Source organism: Haliotis rufescens, unplaced genomic scaffold, assembly GCF_023055435.1.
Source record: "Haliotis rufescens isolate VD_foot unplaced genomic scaffold, xgHalRufe1.0.p SCAF_14, whole genome shotgun sequence".
NCBI classification, from domain to species: domain Eukaryota; kingdom Metazoa; phylum Mollusca; class Gastropoda; order Lepetellida; family Haliotidae; genus Haliotis; species Haliotis rufescens.
In genome coordinates this window covers 10888379-10905759 of record NW_025963824.1, presented here as the reverse complement: position 1 = coordinate 10905759, position 17381 = coordinate 10888379, and the positions used below count along the sequence as shown (strand labels likewise).

Sequence of the window (17381 nt, the reverse complement as noted above, 5' to 3'; positions counted from 1 at the left end):
ATAATGATAAACGACCTATTTGATGGCTTATCCCCCAAAATAAACACCTCAAAATTTGCGGATGACGGAGCCCTATGGATCCGCTCCAAAAGTATCTTAACATCTCAGGACTTACTACAAAAATCCCTAAACAAAATACAAAACTGGGCAGACAAATGGGGCTTCTCCCTAAACTCCGAAAAAACGACAGGAATAGTATTCAAACACAAAAATATGAGACGGGCCTCCCCTCTCCTCAAACTAAACAATAAACCAATCATATTTCAAAAGCAAACTAAATTCCTAGGTCTAATCTTCGACGAGCATCTCTCCTGGGATGCTCACGTCCAAAACCTAACCACCAGATGTAGCAAAGATCTAAACACACTAAGATGCCTAACCGGCTCCAACTGGGGAGCCTCTAAAGATACCCTCCTCAGCCTCTACACATCCCTAATCAGATCTAAACTAGACTACGGCTGTGCCATATACGATACCCTAAACGAAACCCTAACCAAAAAACTAGATTCAATACAATATCAAGCCCTCAAACTAGTAACACGTACTCAACATGGCACCTCCCTCACATCACTTCAGGCCCTTACAGGAGAAATGCCACTAAATTTACGTAGACAACACTTAACACTAAACTTCTGGGCAGCATCTCAATCAAACCCCCTTCTCCAAAACATGCTAAACCAAAACATACGTCCCCAAAACCAGGCACTAACTAGAAAACACCCTCTACTCACCCCAATATCCCAACGAATAATAAACTACCATAACGAACACCAAATAGGAAACCAACAACAAAACTGCAAACAATCAAACGTATTCACCCCAAAACTTAAAATCCCCAAAATAGACACATCCCTAGCCAACACAATAAACAAACAAACCGACCCAAACCTAGCTAAAAGCACATCACTAGCTTACATCCATCAAAAATGGCCAAATTGGTGTCACATATACACAGACGGATCCGCTGATCCGATCACAAATCACACAGGTTTCGGAGTCCATATAGCCCAACCAGTCAAAAATACTCAATCCTTCCGACTCCCAAACAACCAATCTATATTCACCGCAGAGCTCATGGGTATCGCCACGGCGCTCCACAGCCATCACACCAAAAACCAAAAAAAAATCTTAATACTCTCAGACTCACTAAGCGGACTTCAGGCCCTCCAAAACAAAAACACCAAAAACCGCCCCAAATTAATAAACCAAATTCTCAAAAGCGTAAACAAACTAACAGAGGCAGGCAAAAACATACAACTTATCTGGATACCAGCTCACGTAGGAATTTACGGGAATGAAAACGCAGACAGAGCCGCAAAACAATCCCTAAAAATACCAGACATAAGCCTTAAGCTACCAATATCTAAAGCAGAAATCAAAAGTATAAACAAACGTAAAATCACCCAAAAATGGCATAACCTCTATCAAAACACAAAAACCCAAATCCTAAAAACCCTCAAAAAACCCCTCACCAAACCAAAAATCCTCCATCCCTCCAAAAAAATCGATAGAATAATCACCAAACTCCAAACAGGACACACCAAACTAAATAACCACCTTCTAAAACTAAAAAAACACGCAAACGGGAAGTGCCCACACTGCACTCACCCAGAAACAATAGACCACGTACTACTACATTGCACCCACTACCGCACACAACGTACAACATTACAAACCAACCTAAATCCAAATAACGCTCTTACCTTAGAAGCAATCCTTAACCCCCAAAATAAAATAGAAAACTTCAAAGCCCTAGGCATTTACCTAACCAAAACAGAACTAATTAACCGTATTTAAAACTTCACTAAACCACCAACACTAAACATCCAAAAACATCAACTCACCCCCACACACTCCCTTAGTCCCAACCACTCCCCCAAGGCATGTATTCCAAATCTCAAAATTTCAAAACTTTATATAAGCAACCACTAAACCCCCCTCCTTGGTTGCACTCCTCTCGCTACCACTTTTATACCACTAAATGGCCCGGCCGGGCCCGTGTGCGAAATACGCTCCAGTCGGAAAGCGCACGTAAAATCTCCTAATATAAGTAAGTAAGTTTCAGGCATACTTACCTGGCACAGGCTTAACAGTGATCCGCAAGGCTGTGGGCCCGGGGCGAGACCTTTCCATTGCACATCGGCTTGGTTGACCCCTGCGATCATCCCAAATGTGGACGACTCGGGTGCGCAATTTATAAGTGTGGGGGACTGCGTTCGCGCTCTCCCCTGGAAAAAACAATCAAAAATAGAAATGCCTTTTTTTCATTCTGTTTGTCTATCATGACATGTTCAGTTGTTGTTGTTGTTGTTGTTGTTGTTGTTGTTGTTGTTGTTGATGATGATGTGTTTATTTTGCTGAGTATCTCCCAAGGAGAAAGATAGGACCCGGAAGGAAACTTGGGTGTTGACATGGAAGTTACCTCCCCTGGGTACCTGGCGCAAGGTGCATGTCTATGCAGCCTAAAATGCAAATAAAGCCATTTCCGTCTCGTTCTTCCTACCAATAATCTTTGCATAAAGCGAACGGGTGAATGTAGTGCCATGTACAGGGAAGTATAAAAATGTTTGAACTGAAATGGAATATATGTGAAGTTTTGCTTACAAGACACCTGAATGAGGTGATGTGTATGTTTGTAGTGATGGTTAGGAAGCTGCAGTTTCAGGCATACTTACCTGGCACAGGCTTAACAGTGATCCGCAAGGCTGTGGGCCCGGGGCGAGACCTTTCCATTGCACATCGGCTTGGTTGACCCCTGCGATCATCCCAAATGTGGACGACTCGGGTGCGCAATTTATAAGTGTGGGGGACTGCGTTCGCGCTCTCCCCTGGAAAAAACAATCAAAAATAGAAATGCCTTTTTTTCATTCTGTTTGTCTATCATGACATGTTCAGTTGTTGTTGTTGTTGTTGTTGTTGTTGTTGTTGTTGATGATGATGTGTTTATTTTGCTGAGTAGCTCCCAAGGAGAAAGATAGGACCCGGAAGGAAACTTGGGTGTTGACATGGAAGTTACCTCCCCTGGGTACCTGGCGCAAGGTGCATGTCTATGCAGCCTAAAATGCAAATAAAGCCATTTCCGTCTCGTTCTTCCTACCAATAATCTTTGCATAAAGCGAACGGGTGAATGTAGTGCCATGTACAGGGAAGTATAAAAATGTTTGAACTGAAATGGAATATATGTGAAGTTTTGCTTACAAGACACCTGAATGAGGTGATGTGTATGTTTGTAGTGATGGTTAGGAAGCTGCAGTTTCAGGCATACTTACCTGGCACAGGCTTAACAGTGATCCGCAAGGCTGTGGGCCCGGGGCGAGACCTTTCCATTGCACATCGGCTTGGTTGACCCCTGCGATCATCCCAAATGTGGACGACTCGGGTGCGCAATTTATAAGTGTGGGGGACTGCGTTCGCGCTCTCCCCTGGAAAAAACAATCAAAAATAGAAATGCCTTTTTTTCATTCTGTTTGTCTATCATGACATGTTCAGTTGTTGTTGTTGTTGTTGTTGTTGTTGTTGTTGTTGTTGTTGATGATGATGTGTTTATTTTGCTGAGTAGCTCCCAAGGAGAAAGATAGGACCCGGAAGGAAACTTGGGTGTTGACATGGAAGTTACCTCCCCTGGGTACCTGGCGCAAGGTGCATGTCTATGCAGCCTAAAATGCAAATAAAGCCATTTCCGTCTCGTTCTTCCTACCAATAATCTTTGCATAAAGCGAACGGGTGAATGTAGTGCCATGTACAGGGAAGTATAAAAATGTTTGAACTGAAATGGAATATATGTGAAGTTTTGCTTACAAGACACCTGAATGAGGTGATGTGTATGTTTGTAGTGATGGTTAGGAAGCTGCAGTTTCAGGCATACTTACCTGGCACAGGCTTAACAGTGATCCGCAAGGCTGTGGGCCCGGGGCGAGACCTTTCCATTGCACATCGGCTTGGTTGACCCCTGCGATCATTCCAAATGTGGACGACTCGGGTGCGCAATTTATAAGTGTGGGGGACTGCGTTCGCGCTCTCCCCTGGAAAAAACAATCAAAAATAGAAATGCCTTTTTTTCATTCTGTTTGTCTATCATGACATGTTCAGTTGTTGTTGTTGTTGTTGTTGTTGTTGTTGTTGTTGATGATGATGTGTTTATTTTGCTGAGTAGCTCCCAAGGAGAAAGATAGGACCCGGAAGGAAACTTGGGTGTTGACATGGAAGTTACCTCCCCTGGGTACCTGGCGCAAGGTGCATGTCTATGCAGCCTAAAATGCAAATAAAGCCATTTCCGTCTCGTTCTTCCTACCAATAATCTTTGCATAAAGCGAACGGGTGAATGTAGTGCCATGTACAGGGAAGTATAAAAATGTTTGAACTGAAATGGAATATATGTGAAGTTTTGCTTACAAGACACCTGAATGAGGTGATGTGTATGTTTGTAGTGATGGTTAGGAAGCTGCAGTTTCAGGCATACTTACCTGGCACAGGCTTAACAGTGATCCGCAAGGCTGTGGGCCCGGGGCGAGACCTTTCCATTGCACATCGGCTTGGTTGACCCCTGCGATCATCCCAAATGTGGACGACTCGGGTGCGCAATTTATAAGTGTGGGGGACTGCGTTCGCGCTCTCCCCTGGAAAAAACAATCAAAAATAGAAATGCCTTTTTTTCATTCTGTTTGTCTATCATGACATGTTCAGTTGTTGTTGTTGTTGTTGTTGTTGTTGTTGTTGTTGTTGATGATGATGTGTTTATTTTGCTGAGTAGCTCCCAAGGAGAAAGATAGGACCCGGAAGGAAACTTGGGTGTTGACATGGAAGTTACCTCCCCTGGGTACCTGGCGCAAGGTGCATGTCTATGCAGCCTAAAATGCAAATAAAGCCATTTCCGTCTCGTTCTTCCTACCAATAATCTTTGCATAAAGCGAACGGGTGAATGTAGTGCCATGTACAGGGAAGTATAAAAATGTTTGAACTGAAATGGAATATATGTGAAGTTTTGCTTACAAGACACCTGAATGAGGTGATGTGTATGTTTGTAGTGATGGTTAGGAAGCTGCAGTTTCTAAAGATACCCTCCTCAGCCTCTACACATCCCTAATCAGATCTAAACTAGACTACGGCTGTGCCATATACGATACCCTAAACGAAACCCTAACCAAAAAACTAGATTCAATACAATATCAAGCCCTCAAACTAGTAACACGTACTCAACATGGCACCTCCCTCACATCACTTCAGGCCCTTACAGGAGAAATGCCACTAAATTTACGTAGACAACACTTAACACTAAACTTCTGGGCAGCATCTCAATCAAACCCCCTTCTCCAAAACATGCTAAACCAAAACATACGTCCCCAAAACCAGGCACTAACTAGAAAACACCCTCTACTCACCCCAATATCCCAACGAATAATAAACTACCATAACGAACAGCAAATAGGAAACCAACAACAAAACTGCAAACAATCAAACGTATTCACCCCAAAACTTAAAATCCCCAAAATAGACACATCCCTAGCCAACACAATAAACAAACAAACCGACCCAAACCTAGCTAAAAGCACATCACTAGCTTACATCCATCAAAAATGGCCAAATTGGTGTCACATATACACAGACGGATCCGCTGATCCGATCACAAATCACACAGGTTTCGGAGTCCATATAGCCCAACCAGTCAAAAATACTCAATCCTTCCGACTCCCAAACAACCAATCTATATTCACCGCAGAGCTCATGGGTATCGCCACGGCGCTCCACAGCCATCACACCAAAAACCAAAAAAAAATCTTAATACTCTCAGACTCACTAAGCGGACTTCAGGCCCTCCAAAACAAAAACACCAAAAACCGCCCCAAATTAATAAACCAAATTCTCAAAAGCGTAAACAAACTAACAGAGGCAGGCAAAAACATACAACTTATCTGGATACCAGCTCACGTAGGAATTTACGGGAATGAAAACGCAGACAGAGCCGCAAAACAATCCCTAAAAATACCAGACATAAGCCTTAAGCTACCAATATCTAAAGCAGAAATCAAAAGTATAAACAAACGTAAAATCACCCAAAAATGGCATAACCTCTATCAAAACACAAAAACCCAAATCCTAAAAACCCTCAAAAAACCCCTCACCAAACCAAAAATCCTCCATCCCTCCAAAAAAATCGATAGAATAATCACCAAACTCCAAACAGGACACACCAAACTAAATAACCACCTTCTAAAACTAAAAAAACACGCAAACGGGAAGTGCCCACACTGCACTCACCCAGAAACAATAGACCACGTACTACTACATTGCACCCACTACCTCACACAACGTACAACATTACAAACCAACCTAAATCCAAATAACGCTCTTACCTTAGAAGCAATCCTTAACCCCCAAAATAAAATAGAAAACTTCAAAGCCCTAGGCATTTACCTAACCAAAACAGAACTAATTAACCGTATTTAAAACCTCACTAAACCACCAACACTAAACATCCAAAAAACATCAACTCACCCCCACACACTCCCTTAGTCCCAACCACTCCCCCAAGGCATGTATTCCAAATCTCAAAATTTCAAAACTTTATATAAGCAACCACTAAACCCCCCTCCTTGGTTGCACTCCTCTCGCTACCACTTTTATACCACTAAATGGCCCGGCCGGGCCCGTGTGCGAAATACGCTCCAGTCGGAAAGCGCACGTAAAATCTCCCAATATAAGTAAGTAAGTAAGTAAGTTTCAGGCATACTTACCTGGCACAGGCTTAACAGTGATCCGCAAGGCTGTGGGCCCGGGGCGAGACCTTTCCATTGCACATCGGCTTGGTTGACCCCTGCGATCATCCCAAATGTGGACGACTCGGGTGCGCAATTTATAAGTGTGGGGGACTGCGTTCGCGCTCTCCCCTGGAAAAAACAATCAAAAATAGAAATGCCTTTTTTTCATTCTGTTTGTCTATCATGACATGTTCAGTTGTTGTTGTTGTTGTTGTTGTTGTTGTTGTTGTTGTTGTTGATGATGATGTGTTTATTTTGCTGAGTAGCTCCCAAGGAGAAAGATAGGACCCGGAAGGAAACTTGGGTGTTGACATGGAAGTTACCTCCCCTGGGTACCTGGCGCAAGGTGCATGTCTATGCAGCCTAAAATGCAAATAAAGCCATTTCCGTCTCGTTCTTCCTACCAATAATCTTTGCATAAAGCGAACGGGTGAATGTAGTGCCATGTACAGGGAAGTATAAAAATGTTTGAACTGAAATGGAATATATGTGAAGTTTTGCTTACAAGACACCTGAATGAGGTGATGTGTATGTTTGTAGTGATGGTTAGGAAGCTGCAGTTTCAGGCATACTTACCTGGCACAGGCTTAACAGTGATCCGCAAGGCTGTGGGCCCGGGGCGAGACCTTTCCATTGCACATCGGCTTGGTTGACCCCTGCGATCATCCCAAATGTGGACGACTCGGGTGCGCAATTTATAAGTGTGGGGGACTGCGTTCGCGCTCTCCCCTGGAAAAAACAATCAAAAATAGAAATGCCTTTTTTTCATTCTGTTTGTCTATCATGACATGTTCAGTTGTTGTTGTTGTTGTTGTTGTTGTTGTTGTTGTTGATGATGATGTGTTTATTTTGCTGAGTAGCTCCCAAGGAGAAAGATAGGACCCGGAAGGAAACTTGGGTGTTGACATGGAAGTTACCTCCCCTGGGTACCTGGCGCAAGGTGCATGTCTATGCAGCCTAAAATGCAAATAAAGCCATTTCCGTCTCGTTCTTCCTACCAATAATCTTTGCATAAAGCGAACGGGTGAATGTAGTGCCATGTACAGGGAAGTATAAAAATGTTTGAACTGAAATGGAATATATGTGAAGTTTTGCTTACAAGACACCTGAATGAGGTGATGTGTATGTTTGTAGTGATGGTTAGGAAGCTGCAGTTTCAGGCATACTTACCTGGCACAGGCTTAACAGTGATCCGCAAGGCTGTGGGCCCGGGGCGAGACCTTTCCATTGCACATCGGCTTGGTTGACCCCTGCGATCATCCCAAATGTGGACGACTCGGGTGCGCAATTTATAAGTGTGGGGGACTGCGTTCGCGCTCTCCCCTGGAAAAAACAATCAAAAATAGAAATGCCTTTTTTTCATTCTGTTTGTCTATCATGACATGTTCAGTTGTTGTTGTTGTTGTTGTTGTTGTTGTTGTTGATGATGATGTGTTTATTTTGCTGAGTAGCTCCCAAGGAGAAAGATAGGACCCGGAAGGAAACTTGGGTGTTGACATGGAAGTTACCTCCCCTGGGTACCTGGCGCAAGGTGCATGTCTATGCAGCCTAAAATGCAAATAAAGCCATTTCCGTCTCGTTCTTCCTACCAATAATCTTTGCATAAAGCGAACGGGTGAATGTAGTGCCATGTACAGGGAAGTATAAAAATGTTTGAACTGAAATGGAATATATGTGAAGTTTTGCTTACAAGACACCTGAATGAGGTGATGTGTATGTTTGTAGTGATGGTTAGGAAGCTGCAGTTTCAGGCATACTTACCTGGCACAGGCTTAACAGTGATCCGCAAGGCTGTGGGCCCGGGGCGAGACCTTTCCATTGCACATCGGCTTGGTTGACCCCTGCGATCATCCCAAATGTGGACGACTCGGGTGCGCAATTTATAAGTGTGGGGGACTGCGTTCGCGCTCTCCCCTGGAAAAAACAATCAAAAATAGAAATGCCTTTTTTTCATTCTGTTTGTCTATCATGACATGTTCAGTTGTTGTTGTTGTTGTTGTTGTTGTTGTTGTTGTTGTTGTTGATGATGATGTGTTTATTTTGCTGAGTAGCTCCCAAGGAGAAAGATAGGACCCGGAAGGAAACTTGGGTGTTGACATGGAAGTTACCTCCCCTGGGTACCTGGCGCAAGGTGCATGTCTATGCAGCCTAAAATGCAAATAAAGCCATTTCCGTCTCGTTCTTCCTACCAATAATCTTTGCATAAAGCGAACGGGTGAATGTAGTGCCATGTACAGGGAAGTATAAAAATGTTTGAACTGAAATGGAATATATGTGAAGTTTTGCTTACAAGACACCTGAATGAGGTGATGTGTATGTTTGTAGTGATGGTTAGGAAGCTGCAGTTTCAGGCATACTTACCTGGCACAGGCTTAACAGTGATCCGCAAGGCTGTGGGCCCGGGGCGAGACCTTTCCATTGCACATCGGCTTGGTTGACCCCTGCGATCATCCCAAATGTGGACGACTCGGGTGCGCAATTTATAAGTGTGGGGGACTGCGTTCGCGCTCTCCCCTGGAAAAAACAATCAAAAATAGAAATGCCTTTTTTTCATTCTGTTTGTCTATCATGACATGTTCAGTTGTTGTTGTTGTTGTTGTTGTTGTTGTTGTTGTTGATGATGATGTGTTTATTTTGCTGAGTAGCTCCCAAGGAGAAAGATAGGACCCGGAAGGAAACTTGGGTGTTGACATGGAAGTTACCTCCCCTGGGTACCTGGCGCAAGGTGCATGTCTATGCAGCCTAAAATGCAAATAAAGCCATTTCCGTCTCGTTCTTCCTACCAATAATCTTTGCATAAAGCGAACGGGTGAATGTAGTGCCATGTACAGGGAAGTATAAAAATGTTTGAACTGAAATGGAATATATGTGAAGTTTTGCTTACAAGACACCTGAATGAGGTGATGTGTATGTTTGTAGTGATGGTTAGGAAGCTGCAGTTTCAGGCATACTTACCTGGCACAGGCTTAACAGTGATCCGCAAGGCTGTGGGCCCGGGGCGAGACCTTTCCATTGCACATCGGCTTGGTTGACCCCTGCGATCATCCCAAATGTGGACGACTCGGGTGCGCAATTTATAAGTGTGGGTGACTGCGTTCGCGCTCTCCCCTGGAAAAAACAATCAAAAATAGAAATGCCTTTTTTTCATTCTGTTTGTCTATCATGACATGTTCAGTTGTTGTTGTTGTTGTTGTTGTTGTTGTTGATGATGATGTGTTTATTTTGCTGAGTAGCTCCCAAGGAGAAAGATAGGACCCGGAAGGAAACTTGGGTGTTGACATGGAAGTTACCTCCCCTGGGTACCTGGCGCAAGGTGCATGTCTATGCAGCCTAAAATGCAAATAAAGCCATTTCCGTCTCGTTCTTCCTACCAATAATCTTTGCATAAAGCGAACGGGTGAATGTAGTGCCATGTACAGGGAAGTATAAAAATGTTTGAACTGAAATGGAATATATGTGAAGTTTTGCTTACAAGACACCTGAATGAGGTGATGTGTATGTTTGTAGTGATGGTTAGGAAGCTGCAGTTTCAGGCATACTTACCTGGCACAGGCTTTGCAGCGATCAGCAGGAAAGTATCGAGCAGTAATATATTTTTTCCAAACAGGTCTACGGGCGGGCAGGACATCTTGTCCTTTGTCTTCGGACTCCCCCCATCTCGTATTGTGCATCATGGCAGCCATTATAAGCTCAGGTAATGGCCCCAGGAAATCCGAGACAACACCCAGCATCAGGAGAAGGGTCGTCAAGTTGGATTTTGTTGGCCCGGAACGGTTTTCCGTAACAAGGTACAAGCTCTTCACCTTCCTGTATGGATTCCTTGGAAACAGTATCAATAGACTGACGAGGAGGGATAAAGCCACAGAATGGTTTTTAACTTTGGATTCAGAGGAGTTGGCTGAAGAGCTCCACGAAGAAGGTTTTAAAGAGTTGTCACCAAAATTGAGTGTTTACTTCTCCCTCATCAACAAAGTGAGAACATCTGTGAGAGTTCATTGGCTACCTGAAGAATACGGATGTGCATTTTTGACAAGATTCTTTGCGGACTACGGAAAAGTTATAAATGTGGAGGAAGACGTTAGCAAAGAGGAGTTCGACAAGGGCTGCTTTATGGGATCATATAATGTGCTCTTAGAGATGAACTATGAAGACATTGCTTTGATCCCTCACCTTGTGAATATCACTGGACGAAGTAGTGCCTTTCCTTTATTGTTCACATTGGCCGGAAGAACCCCCCTTTGTCTGAAATGTCATGAGGTAGGACATGTCAGAAAGGAATGTTCAGGGAGTGCTAAGATGCAAGCACCAGTTACCTCCTATCGGCCTGCCCGGAAATCATACTCTGAAGCAGTGACTAACAATAAACAGGCAAGCACCTTTAGAGATGATGAAGAAGAAATTGAGAAGGAGATGAAGGAGATGGAGGAAGCAGCAGCAAGGGAGGATTGGTCACTTCAGAACCCAACAGAGGAGAAGGAGAAGGAGAAGGGGACTCAGCCTCCAGATGAAGAACCCATTCAGACAGGGCCAGTTCACACTGGGTCTTCAGAACATGTGCCAGTAATTCAGGTTCCATGCGACCAGCCAACACCGGATTCCAAAATGGACACTGATATCCCAGAAGGACATAGAAAACGACCGTTGTCCCCTAGTAGACACAATTACTCAGCAGCTAAAATGGTCAAGGACACCATGGAGGACGCACACAGAAGAGAACAATTAAACTGGGGGATGACTGCGCCTGGAAAGGATATAGACACAGACTCAACCGGAAGTCCGGGCAGTGTTACCACTTGATACCAGTTTTGTGTTTTGTGATTCTATGTTGACGATATGGAAACGCCCCCGGACAATGATTCTGAATATTGGATACTGTATTGACGGCTCTGAGCCGGGATTCTATAGTGCGGTACGTATATTAAAATCATGTATATATTTTGTTGTTAACTATCGATATATGCAATTTTATATGAAGGGGGGGCTTCATGTTATGTATATACGTTTGAGTCATTTTTAGTACTCTCATATCACTAAAAATGTATAAATTTGCAACAATAAATTGTGCGGGGATGAGGGGCTTGACCAGAAGGCGTGTGTTATGTGAAGAGTGGAAGAGAATGAATGTGGACATTTTATTTATACAAGAAAGTCATGTGGCAAGTGTGAAAGAAGGAGAGACTGTAGAGAAAGAATTTGGATTTGGAGATTTTAATTTCGTTTTATCAACTGTTCTAGATAAAGTGGGGGGGAACCCAAAATGTGGTACAGGGGGGGCAACGATTCTAAATCGTTATCAAAATTTATACAAATTAATAGACCCTTTTCGGGAATTATATAAAACTAAACTTATGACAACATGGCGAGGTGGAAATGTTAGCTGTCGGCTAGATCGATTTTATATCTCTGCTCCATTAATACCGGCCGTCAAAAGTTGTGATGTTCAGCCATGTTCCATTTCTGATCACGATTATTGTGTTCTAGGTTTGGAGGTTGTTGATTGCATCTCTGTAGGACCTGGTTATTGGAAATTTAATAATTCCTTGCTCAAAGACAAATCATTTGTGTCGGAATTTCAGAAATTTTGGGAATGTTTACATGTTCAGACTGATTTGTCTCTTTCGGACTGGGATAGCTTTAAAGCTCAAATTAAAACTTTTGTTTTGGGGTATGGAAAAAAGTCAGCTGCCAATAAAAGACAGATTTTACAGCAGCTTCAAAGGCGATACAGAGATCTGCTAACTGCAGAAAGTCAGAGGCCTGGGGAGTATGTAGAGCAGTTAAAAGCGATCAAATCACAACTTTATGACTTTCATTATGATAAGGTACAAGGAAGTGCAATCCGCTCCAGAGTGCAAGTCTTAGAAAATAATGAACAACCATCTAAACATTTCTTAAAGTCGGAATTTAAGCGCTCTGGAGATAAAATCATTCGTGTTTTGGAGAATGGTTCAGAAATCTATGACAAAAATGATTCTATTCGTAACTATTGCAGGGAGTTCTATGAAAACTTATATACCCCTGAGGAAATTGATGATTTTTACTGTTCAGAATTCATTGAGGACTTGCCTTTCTTGGATAGCGCTTCAGCTGATAGTCTGGAGGGAGCTGTGACAAAAGAGGAGATTTTATTGTCTTTAAAAGGGATGGATAACAATAAAGCCCCAGGGTTGGATGGTTTAAGTAAAGAGTTTTACATAACGTTTTGGCCACTATTTCAAGATATTTTTGTACACATTTATAATTTATCAATAAAATTGGGTACTCTTAGCAATTCACAAAAACTAGGATGTATCTCTCTGTTATGTAAGGACCCTAAAAATCCTCAATTGTTACGAAATTGGCGCCCTATTAGTCTGTTAAATGTAGATTACAAAATATTATCTAGAGTTGTACAAAACCGGTTGTCATCAGTTATTGCTGAGATCGTGCATCCTGATCAGACATGTTCTATCAGAGGCCAATCAATAGCAGACAACATACATCTTCTACGAAATGTAGTAGATTATGTGGAGCAAAAAGGAGATTCTGTGGCCTTCGTTTGTCTTGATCAAGAGAAGGCTTTTGATCGGGTAAATCATGAATTCATGTTCAAGGCCTTACATCAGTATGGGTTTGGTCCAGAGTTTATCAACCTGGTCAGCCTGTTATACAATAATGTACAAAGTACAGTGTTGGTTAATGGTAATCTCTCGGATACATTCCCCGTTAGGAGGGGGGTCAGGCAAGGCTGCAGCCTAAGCCCATTGTTATATGTTTTAGTTTTTGAACCTTTTGCCATTAAAGTAAGGAATGATAAATTAATCAAGGGCATTAAAATCCCCGGTGTTAACGAAGAAGCCAAAATATCAGCCTATGCTGATGACGGGACTGGTATTTGTGTGAATGAGAGGAGTGTCAGACGTTTACTTCAAGTGAGTGAGTGGTATGCTCGTGGTACTGGTGCTCGTTTGAACATGGCTAAAACCAAAGCCATATTTTTTGGGAAATGGCGTTCTTCGGCCGACCACCCTTTTGGTATATCATGGCCCGACTCATGTAAAATTTTGGGGGTAGTTTTTGGTAAGAATGTCACTTCTGATGATAATTGGAACAAAATTTTAACCAAATTCCACGGGGTTCTAAATTTTGCATTTAAAGACAGATTTTTATCAGTGTATGGTAAATCTGTAATCTGTAACGTCATGGCCATGTCGAAGTTGTGGTATGTTGCATCAGTATTGCACATGCCCAAGCACTTTGTTGATATTTTCACACGAGTAGCATTTGACTTTTTTTGGGAATCCCATCTATTTGAACCTCTCTCTAGGACTATCTTATATAATAATATAGATGTTGGAGGTGTTAACTTTCCCCATATTCCTTCTCGTCTGCATGCTTTACGTCTTTACCATTTATATAAAATCATTAATAATAGTCAGTGTAAATATTCCTGTTTTGCGCTCTACTGGATTGGCTTTTCACTGAAGCATATCAAACCTGAATTCGCTTCAAATTTAAAGCCACACTCTGCATATATCCCTCCCTATTACAAAAAAGTGTTAGACTCATATAGATATTTTAATTCGTTATATCCTGATTATGATTGGAGTGTCCCTGTAAAAAGTGGTGTATTTTATAAACTGTTGATTGCCCATGTATGTACAGAGCCTGCTATCTTTAAATATTTTTCTAATGTACAATTTAAATCTGCCTTCACATTGCTCAACGACTCATTCATAGATCCCCTTGTTAAAAATTTCTCCTGGCGTCTTCTTCATGACATTGTCCCAACTAACTTTACTCTTTTTTGCAAACGACATTCCCTCATAAAAAAATGTACTTTTTGCAATGAAAATGAGTCTGTTGAGCATCTATTTTACAATTGTAATATGGTCTCTACTTTGTGGAATATCGTCAGCAAATGGGTTTTGGATTTATCTTTTGGCTTGATGGATTTAAATGCTAATAAGATTAGGTTTAATCAGTTATCCTTTTGTCATTGCAAATATCGGAAAAGCGTCATGGTGTACCTGGTGTGTTTGGCCAAGCATCAGATTTGGGTTGATAGGTGTCATGTAAAAAATGGTAGGAAAGGGGTGACAAAGGAAAGTATTGTCGCCCATTTTTTGGAAAGGTTACGATTTCGTATCGTAGTTGACAAAGCCCGTTTGCCTGACAATTTATTTAATCTTTACTGGGTGCAGTGTTCATTGTTCTGCACCGTCAACAATAACAAGGTGGAATTTACATTTTAATTGATAACTATAAAGACTGTTTATGAAGAATATCATATATATTATTATATTATTGTATGTACTTTCCACCTTTAGTTTTGTAATCACCCCGACATTATAGTCTACCATCCCATGTGAAAATAGGTTATATGGATAGACTATTAGGACCCAGGCACCTTTTCTTTTAATCATCATTCCTTTCTTCATCGCCATTTTCATTTAAAGTATGTTTTATCATGTCCATTGCTATCCTTCAAGGTGCCTGGGGAGCATTGTTCTTAGGGCCATTTAAATGTAAATAAACTTTATTAAAAACAAAAAAAAAAAAAAAAAAAAAGGCTGTGGGCCCGGGGCGAGACCTTTCCATTGCACATCGGCTTGGTTGACCCCTGCGATCATCCCAAATGTGGACGACTCGGGTGCGCAATTTATAAGTGTGGGGGACTGCGTTCGCGCTCTCCCCTGGAAAAAACAATCAAAAATAGAAATGCCTTTTTTTCATTCTGTTTGTCTATCATGACATGTTCAGTTGTTGTTGTTGTTGTTGTTGTTGTTGTTGTTGTTGTTGTTGTTGTTGTTGTTGTTGATGATGATGTGTTTATTTTGCTGAGTAGCTCCCAAGGAGAAAGATAGGACCCGGAAGGAAACTTGGGTGTTGACATGGAAGTTACCTCCCCTGGGTACCTGGCGCAAGGTGCATGTCTATGCAGCCTAAAATGCAAATAAAGCCATTTCCGTCTCGTTCTTCCTACCAATAATCTTTGCATAAAGCGAACGGGTGAATGTAGTGCCATGTACAGGGAAGTATAAAAATGTTTGAACTGAAATGGAATATATGTGAAGTTTTGCTTACAAGACACCTGAATGAGGTGATGTGTATGTTTGTAGTGATGGTTAGGAAGCTGCAGTTTCAGGCAACTATACACTAGAGGAGTAATTAGAGTAAACCCTAGAGAGTCAGAGGAGGACCTAGAATTCTACAGTAACGAAGCAAATCTAAACACAGGCTCCTTCCCCCAACCTAAAATAACCAGCACTAAAAGAATTACATCAAATAGGAACGGTAGAATAACCAACACGCCGATAGTCATCATAAACTTCCAAAAATCAGAAACGTATCCAGAAGCCCCTAAACACATCTCCTTCGGAGCGTCATCTAAATTAGAAGTTAAACCCTATATCAAACAAGTCAAACAGTGCACAAACTGCCTCCAATACAATCACACCGCTAACGGATGTAAATATCAAAAAACTAAATGTAGAAACTGCGCTCAACCTCAATGTCTAGGGCCATGCGCCCCCTGGTGCATTCACTGCAAAACAAACACCCACTCCTCACTATCCAACAAATGCCCCCACAAACACACACTCACCCAACAGGCCAACCGACACATAAACATCGACTCGGCCAAACTACAAACACGAAAACTGACACAGCATCCAAGAACACCCCTACTACCCACACCACAACCAAACAACCAACCACACCTACAGAGCCCGTACGACGGCGTCCTCATGCCAACACCACAAGCATCAGCCACAAACACCCAAACCCAACACTACCCGCCAACATTCGCCACACCCAAACCAGTCGCCGCATCCACACCCGCACCTAAACCAAAACTCACTAAACCTACCATATCTCACCCCAACACCATACAATCTACAGCCACCAGGGCAACAACAACCACACACGAGCAAGCAACACACGAAAAACTAAACATTACTAAACCCATTGAAATACCCAGTACACCTACTCCAACACAACCAAACACCCACACAACTCCCATGGATAGTGAGGAAACCAATCTAATTAACCTAGATGACTCCCAAACCACAACTGATCAAAACATAAATGATAAAACATTTTCAGCCCCCAAAACCCTGAAAAATCGCAAACGCAAACCCCAAACTCAACCTGAACCCGAAACTTTAACCACCAAACTAAATAGCTTCACACTCCTACTAGTATACATGCTTAAAGAAATCAAACCAGACCTTAAAGCCACTAACCTACACCAGGTAGCACATAGACTAAATCTAACTACCCAAACCTACCAAGAATTCTACGATAGTTACAACCTAGCAATCGCAGGACTATAAACCAAAAACCAAACCAAAATCGTAATCTCCAAACACTAAAAGCCCACATAATGACAGGCCTAAATATCTTTCAGTGGAATGCGGCCGGGCTTAACTCCCACAGCCACGAATTAAAAGCTAGATTTAAACTAAAACAAGGACCACACATAGCGTGCATCCAGGAAACTAAATTCTCCAATAAATCCAAATTTCACCTACCAAACTACAACATAGTCAGACATGATCGACCTAAAACCAAAATAATAAGAGCATCAGGTGGCCTACTAATACTAATTAGAGAAGACATAAGCTACGAGGAAATCAAAATAAA

At 42.1% G+C, this 17381-nt stretch overlaps 11 non-coding genes and 1 pseudogene across 11 annotated transcripts; all 12 read left to right on the top strand.

Annotated features, from left to right (window-relative positions):
- Positions 1-2067: 2067 nt before the first annotated feature.
- On the top strand, positions 2068-2231 carry LOC125379424. Its single transcript, XR_007220784.1, has one exon. It is a non-coding gene; the product is annotated as a U1 spliceosomal RNA (small nuclear RNA).
- A 436-nt stretch (positions 2232-2667) lies between these two features.
- On the top strand, positions 2668-2831 carry LOC125379423. Its single transcript, XR_007220783.1, has one exon. It is a non-coding gene; the product is annotated as a U1 spliceosomal RNA (small nuclear RNA).
- Positions 2832-3261: 430 nt separating this feature from the next.
- LOC125379422 lies at positions 3262-3425 on the top strand. Its single transcript, XR_007220782.1, has one exon. It is a non-coding gene; the product is annotated as a U1 spliceosomal RNA (small nuclear RNA).
- Positions 3426-3861: 436 nt separating this feature from the next.
- LOC125379567 lies at positions 3862-4025 on the top strand. Its single transcript, XR_007220926.1, has one exon. It is a non-coding gene; the product is annotated as a U1 spliceosomal RNA (small nuclear RNA).
- A 430-nt stretch (positions 4026-4455) lies between these two features.
- LOC125379421 lies at positions 4456-4619 on the top strand. The gene has a single exon (XR_007220781.1). It is a non-coding gene; the product is annotated as a U1 spliceosomal RNA (small nuclear RNA).
- A 2104-nt stretch (positions 4620-6723) lies between these two features.
- LOC125379420 lies at positions 6724-6887 on the top strand. The gene has a single exon (XR_007220780.1). It is a non-coding gene; the product is annotated as a U1 spliceosomal RNA (small nuclear RNA).
- Positions 6888-7323: 436 nt separating this feature from the next.
- LOC125379419 lies at positions 7324-7487 on the top strand. Its single transcript, XR_007220779.1, has one exon. It is a non-coding gene; the product is annotated as a U1 spliceosomal RNA (small nuclear RNA).
- Positions 7488-7917: 430 nt separating this feature from the next.
- Positions 7918-8081, top strand: LOC125379417. The gene has a single exon (XR_007220777.1). It is a non-coding gene; the product is annotated as a U1 spliceosomal RNA (small nuclear RNA).
- Positions 8082-8508: 427 nt separating this feature from the next.
- LOC125379416 lies at positions 8509-8672 on the top strand. Its single transcript, XR_007220776.1, has one exon. It is a non-coding gene; the product is annotated as a U1 spliceosomal RNA (small nuclear RNA).
- A 436-nt stretch (positions 8673-9108) lies between these two features.
- Positions 9109-9272, top strand: LOC125379415. The gene has a single exon (XR_007220775.1). It is a non-coding gene; the product is annotated as a U1 spliceosomal RNA (small nuclear RNA).
- Positions 9273-9702: 430 nt separating this feature from the next.
- LOC125379577 lies at positions 9703-9866 on the top strand. The gene has a single exon (XR_007220936.1). It is a non-coding gene; the product is annotated as a U1 spliceosomal RNA (small nuclear RNA).
- Positions 9867-15295: 5429 nt separating this feature from the next.
- On the top strand, positions 15296-15433 carry LOC125379594 (annotated as a pseudogene).
- Positions 15434-17381: the final 1948 nt, after the last annotated feature.